The 13,808-nt window shown below is 43.1% G+C and overlaps 1 non-coding gene across 1 annotated transcript; it reads left to right on the top strand.

Moving 5' to 3' along the window:
* The first annotated feature begins 6,349 nt into the window (after window positions 1-6,349).
* Window positions 6,350-6,422, top strand: TRNAR-ACG (transfer RNA arginine (anticodon ACG)). Its single transcript has one exon. It is a non-coding gene; the product is annotated as a tRNA-Arg (tRNA).
* Window positions 6,423-13,808: the final 7,386 nt, after the last annotated feature.

Consider the following 13,808-nt stretch of genomic DNA (forward strand, 5'->3'; position numbering starts at 1 on the left):
TTTGCAAATGTCCGAGTCGTCCACAATCAATGGTTCCACAGTGGGGACAGAGGTGGTGGAACTGTTGATACCCCTGGTTTCCCTGGCAGGGTGCCTTCCTCTAAGTGCTTCTGCCCTGTCAGCTACCCTGAGAGCAACTGTATCTTCACTGGTAATAATTCTGATTGCCCCCACTGTGTTGCCCTATTCAATTTTCTTGCTCACCTGCGCTCTGACTTTTTCACTGTCAGTGGAGTGAGTGTGGGCTCTGCCCCTCCAGTTTTTGTATTGATGGGGAAGGCAAATGAAGTTATCAGCTTTAGGAAAGTCTCTTAAGGATTTAATAATCACTGAGGCTAGCCTCTTTACCCTTCTTTCCGGCACAGCTAAGTAGACATTGCCAAAAAGTAGCAAGTTGTGCCATGCCTTGATGCTTGGTGGAGCATTTAGGATAGTAGAGCCATTGTTTACTTTTTTTAAGAGGTCTGTGAGCTTCCCAGCTGCATGTGGACAGGCTGCTTTGAGAATATGTGTGAGTGTCCTGGTACCTGTTGCTTTAATTGCTTCCAAGATATCATCTGATGAGATGAGATCTGTTGGAGTGGGTTCAAGTGCCTGAGGTGGCTCTGGATCATCACTTTCCACAGGAAGACATCCTGAATCAGGGCAACTACCGTGTTTGTGGAGGAAATCATTAGAGTTGAGACAACGAAGCTGTAAGCACGACTGGCACTTGCCTCTCCTAGTATTACCAGCCGTGCCATTTCCCTGGCAGCTAGCTTCCTCCTGGTTGGCATCCATCTGGCTAGACTAGACTATAGGAGAGGAGTATGACATGCTGGGTGGGTATGGTGCGTGAAAGGTAGTGAACTTAACGGTGGTGGCCTGGTGGAGTTTGAGGGGCTGGGAGGGAAAGGGAAAACTGCTGCTGGGATCTGGGTGGGGGAGGCGCTGGTAATGGGTGGGAGAGGCGCAGGTTATTGGGTGAGGTTAGCCCGGGGAGATGGGTGAAGGGAGTACAATACACGTGAACTTGCACACTATATATTATTCACACTGTCTTACAATGCACACATTATTTGTTTCCCATGTACAACATGAATGAAGTGGATATGGGCACTGCTGAACCCATGTGTTCCCTCACCACCTACACACCGCGCCTCTCCCTCCCCCCGTGGCGTGGGGGAGGCGGCACTGACTGGTCACTCTCTTGTTAACATTGTTTTTCCATAACATATGCCTCTAATTATTCCATACCTCGACAAGTAATCATTTCTAAGTTAATTGGAAGCATGACGCATGGTGCTGGAGGTGAATGTTTTTGTGAGAGCTTTTTGAGGTTTGTATATACGATAATCTTAGCCAGTACTGACACACAGTGTAGGCCTTATTCTTCCCCACCCCCACTGGCCGTCTTCCTCAATACCACCACTCACTGAAATTCACAAACTGCACAACACTTTCCACTATTTACATTGAAACGGTGCACTGAAATGTCTCCTCGCTGCACTGGAATCTTCCTAGAGTATTCACACTGAGTGCTGTTCATTCTTAACCTGTTCAGCCTCCTTGATCAGGAGTTATAATTGAAAATCCTGCAGCTAGAGGAGGCCTGGTCACAGACCGGGCCGCGGGGGCGTTGACCCCCGGAACTCTCTCCAGGTAAACTCCAGGTAAACTCCAGCTAGCCCACCACACAAGCCCTGCTGGACAAACATCCACCCAGGGCTCCCAGTACTAACATTGACCTCCATGACATTGCAGCAGGTGAAGAACATTTAACCTTATGGGATGCTGATATGTATAAAGCTGCTATGTCATTTCCACAGGGCTCAGCAGGACGTTTTACTGGTTTAAGGCCACAACACTTAAAACAAATGCTCAATCCAGCACTTGTTGATGTTTCAGAGTGGTTGCTGTCTGAACTCACCAAATTTTCCAATATGTGCCTGGCTGGCAGTGTCCCAGAGGCCATTAGACCCCTTTTCTTTGGTGCCTCATTGTGTGCCCTCCGGGAAAAGTATGGAGGAATCAGGCCCATTGCAGAGGCAACACCCTTCGGCGCCTATTCGCCAAGGCTGCTGCAATGTTGAAACCAACTCAGCTCGGTTTTGGCGATCAACAAGGCTATGAAGCAGCTATCCACGCAGCATGGGTATGCATCAGCAACGTGTCTGATGAAAAAGCCTTGATCAAATTGGACTTTGCCAACGCTTTCAACTTAGTCAGAAGGGATGATGCTCTCCAAGCAGTTTCTAGATTCTTCCCTTCCCTTTATCCCTTCATAGAATCGTGTTATAGAGTGACTTCTAAACTATTGTTTCGGGACCATGAAACTGACTCGTGTGAGGGTGTGCAACAGGGAGACCCTCTCGCCCCCTTTCTATTCTGTTTGGTCATGAAGGAAGTCACAGAAGCACTCTCCAGTGAGCTCAATATCTGGTTCTTGGATGATGGTACCTTAGCTGGCACTAGGGAATCTCTCCTAGAGGACATCAGAAAAATTATAGACATGGGAGAAAGCCTGGGCCTGTTTTTAAACCCCAACAAATGTGAAATAGTTTCTACCAATCAGCAGATGATCCAGAATATTAGTGCTGTTTTACCAGGAGCACGAGCCATTGATCCAGCCAACAGCACTCTCCTTGCTGCTCCTCTTGGGTCCAATGACATCGATCTGATCCTAGAAAAAAAGTCTCTGACCTCAGGACGATAGAAGGCAGAATGAAAGACATCGATACACATGATGCCTTCTACCTACTCACCAGGTGCCTGTCAATCCCAAAACTTACCTACTTTCCGAGATGCTCCCCAGCCTTTAGCAGTCCGAAACTCAAGGAATATGACTCTCTCCTTAAGACCATGCTAGAGAGTGTATTGAATCATTCCCTCGAAGATGGACAGTGGTTGCAAGCCTCACTTCCAGTCAGACTTGGGGGGCTGGGAGTACGCAGATCCTCCCAGATTGCCCTACCAGCTTTCCTATCCTCTTCTATAGCATCAAACTAGTTAATAAGACAAATTCTTCCGGACAACCTCAGTGACTCAGCAGGAATACAGGACCCTAAATTTGCCAGTTCCATCACTGAATGGGACACTTTTGCTCCTTCATCACCAAAACCCTAGTGCAGCACTGGCCTGCAAACAGTCAAGCTGGGATGGTCCCATAGCTGAAAAGGTGCCTGCCAAAATGCTCAGGTTTGTAACATCAGACAGGGAGATGGCCCGTCTCCCAGCTGTGAGTGCACATCACTCAGGGGACTTTCTCCAAGCAGTTCCCAATTCGGCAATGGGAACGTGCTTCGACCCTAAGACCCTCCGTATTGCAGTGGCTCTGCGCCTTTCTGCCCCAATTCACACGGAATATACGTGTATTTGCGGCGATGCACAAGCCGACCAATATGGACTACATGGTCTCAACTGTTTCAAAACCAAGGGCTGCCATGCAAGACACAGTGAGGTTAACGACATCATAACGAGATCCCTTGCTACAGTTGGATGCCCAGCTGAGAGGGAGCCCTGATCACTAGCTGCCAACAATACTCACAATCCAGCAAACCACCCCGATGGAATCACCGTCTACCCTTGGAAGAATGGAAAGCTCATAGCATGGGACTATACCTGTGTGTCCACACTGACTGACACGTATATCCATCACAATGTCGGATGACAGGGAGGAGCTACTGACCACAGGGAGGAGTACAAGATCAGCAAGTACAGGGACATAAGCCAACAGTACCTATCTGTCCCAGTGGGATCAGAGACCTTGGGATCATGGGGGAAAAATGCCACACCTTTCCTTAAAGAACTCGGTTCCAGACTCATCGACACCACCAGGGACCCAAGAGCAGCCACTTTCATGTTCCAGTGCCTCAGCGTGACCATCCAGTATGCATCATGCATTTCGCATGATGCATACTGGGCTCGCGTCTGGTTTCAGAGGAGCTGGAGGAGATTCATAACCTTTCATATATTATATCAATGTATTAGTGTTTGTGTTTTCTGTGTTTTCTATCAATGTATTCATGTTTGTGTTTTCTATCAATGTATTCATATTTGTGTTTTCTATCAATGTATTCATGTTTGCGTTTTCTATCAATGCATTCATGTCTGTGCTTTCTATCAGTGTATTCTGTCTCTTAATAAACTTAGCATGTAGCACAAAAATAAAGGGGGTGGTAGTAGAAGAAAATATTCAAACAGCTCCGGGAAGAACCTTGAGTTTTCCCTGAGGTACGTTTATTGTCTTCTCTGAGGATGAGGGTCCCCATTCAAGCTATGGAGGTGGTACTTCACTATATCATATATATATATATATATATATATATATATATATATATATATATATATATATATATATATATATATATATATATATATATATATATATATATATATATATACATACATATATATATATATATATATATATATATATATATATATATATATATATATATATATATATATATATATATATATATATACTTTTATTATTATCACACTGGCCGATTCCCACCAAGGCAGGGTGGCCCGAAAAAGAAAAACTTTCACCATCATTCACTCCATCACTGTCTTGCCAGAAGGGTGCTTTACACTACAGTTTTTAAACTGCAACATTAACACCCCTCCTTCAGAGTGCAGGCGCTGTACTTCCCATCTCCAGGACTCAAATCCGGCCTGCCGGTTTCCCTGAATCCCTTCATAAATGTTACTTTGCTCACACTCCAACAGCACGTCAAGTATTAAAAACCATTTGTCTCCATTCACTCCTATCAAACACGCTCACGCATGCCTGCTGGAAGTCCAAGCCCCTCGCACACAAAACCTCCTTTACCCCCTCCCTCCAACCCTTCCTAGGCCGACCCCTACCCCGCCTTCCTTCCACTACAGACTGATACACTCTTGAAGTCATTCTGTTTCGCTCCATTCTCTCTACATGTCCGAACCACCTCAACAACCCTTCCTCAGCCCTCTGGACAACAGTTTTGGTAATCCCGCACCTCCTCCTAACTTCCAAACTACGAATTCTCTGCATTATATTCACACCACACATTGCCCTCAGACATGACATCTCCACTGCCTCCAGCCTTCTCCTCGTTGCAACATTCATCACCCACGCTTCACACCCATATAAGAGCGTTGGTAAAACTATACACTCATACATTCCCCTCTTTGCCTCCAAGGACAAAGTTCTTTGTCTCCACAGACTCCTAAGTGCACCACTCACTCTTTTTCCCTCATCAATTCTATGATTCACCTCATCTTTCATAGACCCATCCGCTGACACGTCCACTCCCAAATATTTGAATACGTTCACCTCCTCCATACTCTCTCCCTCCAATCTGATATTCAATCTTTCATCACCTAATCTTTTTGTTATCCTCATAACCTTACTCTTTCCTGTATTCACCTTTATTACACCTTTCCTGTATTCACCTAAATATTATATATATATATATATATATATATATATATATATATATATATATATATATATATATATATATATATATATATATATATAATATTTTTCATAAAAGAAGGAACTTAGGATATCAGCCTCGTTCTGGGTTCCGTTCTCACAAGTTGTGGTAGGTCTCATGAACTTAAGGAAAAAGTGAGCCTAGGTATGGCCAATCAAGTTCAAATATGTTCTAGCTAGAGATTCAATACAATATGTAGATCATAGATTTCTGGAAAGCGAGGAGGGAGATTCACTGTCCACATTCGGCAGCTATGACACATTAGTTACTCATGTGTCTTTATACTTTATTTAACATATTGTCGGTAATTCTACCAACATTAATACAACATAGTTCTTAAACCGCAATTTTTTAGATGATCAGTGACGTTCATTTAGTAGACAGAGATAGACTTTTTGACATGAGAGGGAGTAGAACTTGAAAAAATCAGTAGAAACGAGAAATTCCGATGAAAATTAAGGAATTAAAAAGATTATTTCAATGTGAAGTGTTCGAGTCGATGGAATTCATTAACAACGGATATACTATATACATTCTAACTTCAAACACTGAGTCCTCCCCAACCCCCCACCCACCCAAAAAAGACAGTCAAAATAAGACAGTAGTACCCAGAGATCTAGATTCCAACTCTTTCTATGAAGACGTTGGACAGGTACCTAAAATAAGTACCTGACAAGCTGGGCTGTGGTTCGTACGTAAGTTTGCGGTCGGCCAGCAGTAACAGCCTAGTTGATCAGACCCTAATGCACCACGAGACTTGGTCTCAGACCGGGCCAAGGGGGCAATAACTCCTGAAACCCTCTCCAGGTATACTCCTTTTATATAGGAGTAAGGAAATAGAATTATGTAATTATAATAACATGTTAGGCATACTGTTCCTCCAAAGCCTTGTGGCGCAACGGATAACGCGTCTGACTACGGATCAGAAGATTCCAGGTTCGAATCCTGGCAAGGTCGATCGAGTTTTGTTACATGGCAAATTAAATGTTGAAGATGGGTGACCACTTGTAGCTAAAACTAGGTAATTTTAATATCTTATCAAAACTACAAAATATCAAACAAGACAATGAATCTACACTACACACAGCACAACAGAGCTTCGCAAATATCTCGGGAAAACTAGATAAGGAGAAATTTAAAAAACTAATACTGATCACATAAGAGGATAGAAGGACCTGGAGACACATGATAACAACAGCCAAAATACTCAAATATTTTAAAGCGATGATTAAGGAATACAATACCGTGTTCGAGAGGGCTGAAATAGGTTCATGAGGAACACTTAAAGGATGACACACAAATGCCCTCACAGCGATATCTGGATATACATTTTTTGTCTCAAAATGAAAAGGAAATGGAATAAGTGAACGAAGAGGCGACCTAAACGGACACCATGCACAACATTAAGAGTAGGTATGGAAGGCCATCAGGTAGGAACGTATCATAATCACGACAGTCAGATTGCTATACCATGGTCTTGTGGCGCAATGGATAACGCGTCTGGCTACGGATAAGAAGATTCCAGGTTCGAATCCTGGCAAGGTCGAGTGTATTTTATTATGATAGATTAAAAACTGAACACTGAAATCTACGTACTTAGCTCTACTCCTGTAGTTACATATCGGAAATTGACATTCTTGCATCAGCACTTCAGCAACCTAAAACCACATAATAGAATTTACCACACAACACCAGCAACAAAACATAATATATTAGCATGTATAAAAACAGCGCTCAGAAGAATGTTTATGGGCAGTGATTAAAGGAATAAAACCCGAAAATGCAAGACTTAATTAAGAGGGATCTGCAAAGACAAAATACTCAGAAAACATATGGTGAACAGGAAAAAGCTTGTTCGAAAACCTGGAAATAGGTATAATGGGGGTTAGTAGAATGTTAAATAAGTTGATGTGTCCCAAGACTATCATATCATTACTTCAACCCCAGGGAGGTTAGGAATTGGAATGACTTGAGCGAGGGATGGGTGAAGGTGGACTGCATACACAGCTTTGAAAAGGTATGATAAGGCCCACGAGCTTGAGAAAAAGTGAGCCTAGGTATGGCTAGCTAAGTGTTAGACGTAACTAGAAATAGGTTAGTTCAAATAGGTGCTCACTAAGGAGATTCAATACTGGTTAACGCTCTCGCTTCACACGGTGAGGGCCTGGGTTCGATTCCCAGCCAGAGTAGAAACATTGGACGTGTTTCTTTCCACCTGTTGTCTATGTTCCCCATCAGTAAAATGGGTACCTGGGTGTTAGTCGACTGGTGTGGGTCGCATCCTGGGACACTGACCTAAGGAGGCCTGGTCACAGACCGGGCCGCGGGGGCGTTGACCCCCGGAACTCTCTCCAGGTAAACTCCAGGTAACTAAGTTCTAAACCCATAAGGGTCATACAGCGCTGCCTAGCTTTCTGAGAAGGGAGGAGGAGGATTAAATGTCCAGAGTCAGCAGTTATAAACGTAGTGGAGCCAAAGGAGGGAAGCAAACATGATACTCACTTTCATAACACCGCATCTTAACAGTTATCGATGGTTAAGATACATCGTCAGGAATTGTAAATCGACCCCTGAAAGCGCAATTAGGCGAATACACAAACACGAAAGAAATTTCAAAAGCTATGGCTTTATCAACGCTTTTGACATGTTTCCCGCTGTTTAATTTACGAAAAGAAAAAACATAATTCAGTAACTGGGAAGATATTCGCATATATTAGCGAATTCCATCAAGCAGAAGTACCGAGGATCGCAGAGAAGGTAAAGATATCAGGATAGTGAGAAGTAAGAGTAATTTCCTAGAAGAATCAGTTCCTGGATGCAGTCTGCTACTGGTACATGTAAGAGAGGCACTTTAATTTCAGTGCTTGCGAGAAGATACAAAGCTAATGAAGAGAACATGGACACATGAGGGTAATAAGAATTTACAGGATAACTAGAGCAAATTACAAAGATGTTTCAACAAGCACAGTAGCTACGGGAATTCAGCCCAACAAACGCAAGACGATAAAGAGAGGTAAAGAAGCCACTGGAAGCCTAGAACTGAATGGGAAATAACTCAGTGTAGTCTGCAAGGTGATGGAGCGATTGGTGAATAGACGTCTGATATGGTATTTGGAGACTCATGATAGTCTTTCTCCTCGCCAGTATGACTTTCGCAAGGGCTGCTCTACTTTGGACCCCTTGCTCCATTTAGATACTTATGTATAAAATGCCTTTGCTAGTAAACACTCCGTCCTAACACTCTATTTTGATCTTGAGAAGGCATATGACACCACTTAGAGGTATAACATCTTAGCCCAGGCCCACTCCTGAGGCCACTGCTATAATCTACCGACCTTCCTTGCTGCTTTCTTATCTGAAAGACATTTTCGTGTCCATGTTGGCGACTCGCTTTCCTCACACTTTGTTCAGGGGCAGAGAGTCCCACAATGTTGTAGTTTTAGCACTACCCTTTATCTCTTGGCTATAAATGACCTACCTTCCGTTCTTCCATCGCATATTTGGTCGTCGCTTTATGTAGATGACTTCGCTACAGCTTACGCAGGCGCTGACTCGCCTGGTAACGGCCTCCCTTGAGGTTGCGATTGACCGTGTTTCAAAATTAAGCCACTTCTCGTGGATATAATTTTTTTTTTTAGTGCAAAAACCCATTTCATTACCTTCACTAGACATCCTCTTATCCCAGATATTCCAATGTATTTGCACGGCTCATGTGTCTCAGAATGTGATACGGTCAAGTTTCTTGACCTAATAAATCGCTTGTTGACATGAAAACCACACATTTCCTCTTTGAAGGAAGAGTGCCATGGTCGGCTGAACCTCCTTGAAATTCTTGTGCATCGTTCATGGGGAGCAGATCGCCGAACTCTACTCCGTTTGCATTCCACCCTAGTCTTGTCAAAGCTGGATTATGGCGACCAAGTCTATTCTACAGCTTCTCCTGCAACTCTTTCTTAGTTAGATCCCCTTCATCATCAGGGTCTACATGTATACCTTGGTGTCTTTCGTTCATCCCTTGTTGAAAGCTTCTATGCTGAGGCGAATGTTCCTTCTTTAGCCGATCGTCGTCGTGATACTCATTGCCTTCGTTACTTAGGGCGCTCTCATGATCTTTGGGTTCCTTCTACGTATAGGTTGGTTTCAGACATTAGTAGAAGCCCGTTATTTGATCGGCACCCCTGCTTACTGCGTTCGTTTTCTCTGCATCTTCAATCACTCCGGTCTTCTCTCCACTTGCATCCCTTGTATGCTCATGTAGCGTATGCCTTTTCTCCCTTGGAAGGTTCCGACAGTTCGTGTCTGTTCTCCCCTAATGACGTGCGCCAAAGTTCTACCTACGGTTGCTTCTCGCTCTCTTTTTCTTGACCACTTCCGGTCACATGCTTGTGCCGTCGCTGTTTAAACAGATGTTTCTAAATCTTCTGATGGTGTTGGGTTCGCGGTGGTGTTCCCTGACGATATTGTCCGGGGTCATTTGTTAGACTCAGCTAGTATTGTTACCGCCAAGTTGTATGCCATCCTCATAGCGCTTCTCTGTATTACATGTATGTCTTCGTCGGCATTTGTGATTATTTCGGATTCCCTCAGTGCTTTACAGGCCATTAAATAATTTGATTCCCCTCATCCATTGGTCCTTCGCATTCAGCTTTGGTTGCGCAGTGTAGCTAGCAAAAACAGACGTCGTTTTCTGTTGGATCCCTGGACATGATGATGTGCGGGGCAATGAACAGGCGGACACTGCTGCGCGGTCAGCGGTGCATGATCTGATTTCCTATAGAGGTATTCCGTTCAGCGATTATTTTACCATCATCTCTACCCGTCTTTGGTGCCGTTGGCAACAACTGTGGTTGGACATGCACCATAACAAATTGCACTCTACTAAACATCTTTTGGGTTTGTGGCCATCTTCTTCCCATCGTTGCCGTACTTGGGAGCTCTCCCGTCTCCACATACGCCATATTCACCTTACCCATGAGAAATTCATGGAACGACACCCTATCCCTCTCTGTGAGGTTTGTCGGGGTCTTATCTCGGTTCTTCATTTCCTTGTGGATTGTCCGATTTACGAGCAAGCTCGCAGGATTTACTTCCGACGCCATCCCCCTACCACTCTACCTGATCTTCCCTTCTTGCAGACGGCCCTGCCCTTAACTTACGATCACTTTTTGACTTTTTGCCAGCAACTGCTTTACTTTACAAACTTTGACACATAACCCCTAACGTCCCTTCCAGCCCTTTTCTCTCCTCCGGCACCATTTTCTGCCCCTCTGCTCTGAATGATCCTTGTCGGTTTAGCGCTTTATTTGATTATAATAATAATGTACTGCGATACAAGTATTCAAAATTAAAAAAAATGAAACGCATTGTAGAAATCAGGACATCATGAGCACAGCCTCACCTACTGTAACCAATTAAATAGTTTTATGACATACGTTAGCAATAAGTAACAGAACAAACTGTACCTTCAACAACATAATACAGACAAAACAACGTACACATGTCACAACACATGCACCAGAACACATGGTGAGGAGGGGAGGGGGGAGCATATAATTGTTCTAAAATTTATTTCCAGTATTTACGAGATTCCCAGCTGTAACTCCAGTTGGCAGCGCCAGTGAACCTAACCAGCTCCACCTGTTGAGTCATATTTGTAGTCTCCGGGAATTCCTGATATTGGTTATGGTGTCGCTTTCAGATGGCACTACCTTTACCCGGTGTTTGGCTAGTTAGAGGAAGGGAATTTCACCCACAATTCTTCTTCAGGCCAGGTTAGGGAAATCTAAGCGTGAGCTCATTCGATGTTCGAGTTGCTTAGTTTACTCAATTTATAGCTACCAGCAGAGATTTTCTCTTACGTTAAAGTTAAAGTAGCTTCATCATTTATCCTTTAACGACTTGCTTAACTGTGTCATACCATTTAGTAACCTCTGTTTCTTTGTTTCTGCGGTTTGGACATTTGCAGAAGACGCTTTAATTGTGGCGCATACTAGAGATTGGCCGACTGTTTGCAATCCCCTGCACGGGTGGAAACACTGGGCATGTTTCCTTACACCTGCTGTCCCAGTTCACCTAGCAGTAAGGAGGTATTAGTCGACTGTTCTGGGGCGAAATCTGGGGGAGTTGAGCTTTGAAATGAGCTGTGTAAAGAAAAAAGGCAGAGGCAACATCCACTCATCCATTCCGTGGAGCTTAGCATTTATTATGGGACAATACAGTTATGTATTTTTTTATACAAGTTATCCTGAGTTCATTACCATCGAGAATTAACTTTCCTTAATCGTCACACTGAAAGCAAAGCCTATCCTTTCTTCTTGAAAAAGTTTATCGATACCGTCTACATTTCTTTGTTTCCCAAAATTTTATTTTATGTATTAATTTTTTTTTTTTTCTACTATACCTGATTTTGAGTACCTTCCTTATAATTATATCTTTCCCTGGAAGAAATTTTCATAAGAGAACCGTTTCCTTGACTCACAACACTTCAGCAACACAATACATTCGCAACAACACTATACACGTGCTACAACATACACAAAACACTAGCCATATTGCACAACACACCTTCCACAATACATACAATACACTTGCCACAATACACCTGATACAACACACAACACTATCGGCTGTCTACACTCACGTCGGAATAGCAGCGGCCGTGGCTACTCCATCAGCTTATTTTCCTAAGACTGGTTTCCGTCTGCCTAATGCATTAATACCTGGTTTGAGAGGCAGCTGGCTATCTCTGGTGCCCCGACACGCACCCCGAAAACAGATTAGTGCGCCAAATGAACATATTTCCATATTTTGATTGGCTGTTGGCTCATTTAGATGCCGTGGCCACTGTGCCCTATAGGGATTTTCCACAGTGGACGCCCGGGGTCCTGAAAACAAGAAATTATTATTATATTCATGAGAAAAACACAAAACCCACAGGGATCACATACAATGGGAAAATGGTAGAAAATCAAGTAGGATTCAAGATTCAAGAGCCCTCACCAGCATCAAGACACACTTCTTGAAGATTAAAAACCTACGGAATTACTCTATCAGCTTGACGTGTTGCCTGTTATTTTCGTTTAATCAATGACAAAATAGTGGTGAGATTTCCATTAGTTTGTTTTTAAATCCCCATTTACTTTTCAGATAAATGATTATTATTACTTAGAATGCTTGTTAGCGCAATAATACTTATTTGCATAAATTGATTATTAATAGCTTCATAAAACAGTAATTATTGTTATTTTTATCTAAAACACGTTATTATTATTGCATAGTACCATATTACAATTTAATAATACTTTTTTGCTTGAATTTTGCTTGAATTTAATATCAGATTTTGCAAGTGTTTGATGGTAAGAAGAACATTATATGTTTCCAGCTCTGTGTTACCGTGCGCCTCCAAGGAGATACCTTCACAAAAAGTTTCCACACAAACGAGATTGAGTTGCTCTCGGGAGAGGCACAGGATTATTCTTGTTAAGCACAAATATAGTTATATATGTAATACTTCTATAGGAAGCAGCAATATTCTGTTATAAACCTAGAGGCGGTTAGCCTTTATGTGTTAGGCTTTCAGCTACCCTCAACCTTCCATATTTCATCATAGACCTGATGGCGGCCCCAGTCTTCCATGTTATAGGTGTGCAAGCTGCCACAACGTTGACCGTATACAGCGGCCTCAGGCTCTCATGCACTAGGACCTAAACAGGATCTCACTCATTCATTCATTCATGCTACAGGCCTGCGGGCGACTGCAGTTATGCATGTCATGCATGCGACCTCAATCATCCACAAAAAAAAAAAAAAAATGCGTAGAACCACCACCTCCTCTTCGTCACTTTTACAGGCGACGGAAAAGAATAACAGAGCGGCTAAAAGAGGTCAATATATCTGAAATGCGTAGGGAGACACTGGTCAGAGAAATAGCAAGCATCGAACTTAAGCTAAAGGAATCTTATAGGAGTCAGGAATCGCTCTTATTTTTAATTATCTTTTCTCACCTTTCTTCTTTTTTTTCACTTTCTCCTCCACTTCTCCTTTATCCAACTCTTGTTTTAAACAGTTCTCTACCTCTTCAGGTTCATCTTGTCCTCTGGCTTCTACCACCGCTGTGTCCCTCGCCACAGCCCCAACACCCTGGGTACCAATTCATCACCGACCTCCCCCAACCTCCCCGTTACACATCCTTACATTGCCTCTTGATACTGTCTCTATTTTTCTTTCACTTTTACTTCTGAGAGAGTCTTGTTTTGTTCTGCTTTTTTTTTTTTACCTCTGTCTGCGTCGCGTACTAGGCCGTTTTGTGATTCACAGTCGTGTTTTTTGTCCTTGTCTGTACTG

This window comes from Cherax quadricarinatus, chromosome 27, assembly GCF_038502225.1.
Source record: "Cherax quadricarinatus isolate ZL_2023a chromosome 27, ASM3850222v1, whole genome shotgun sequence".
NCBI classification, from domain to species: Eukaryota; Metazoa; Arthropoda; class Malacostraca; order Decapoda; family Parastacidae; genus Cherax; species Cherax quadricarinatus.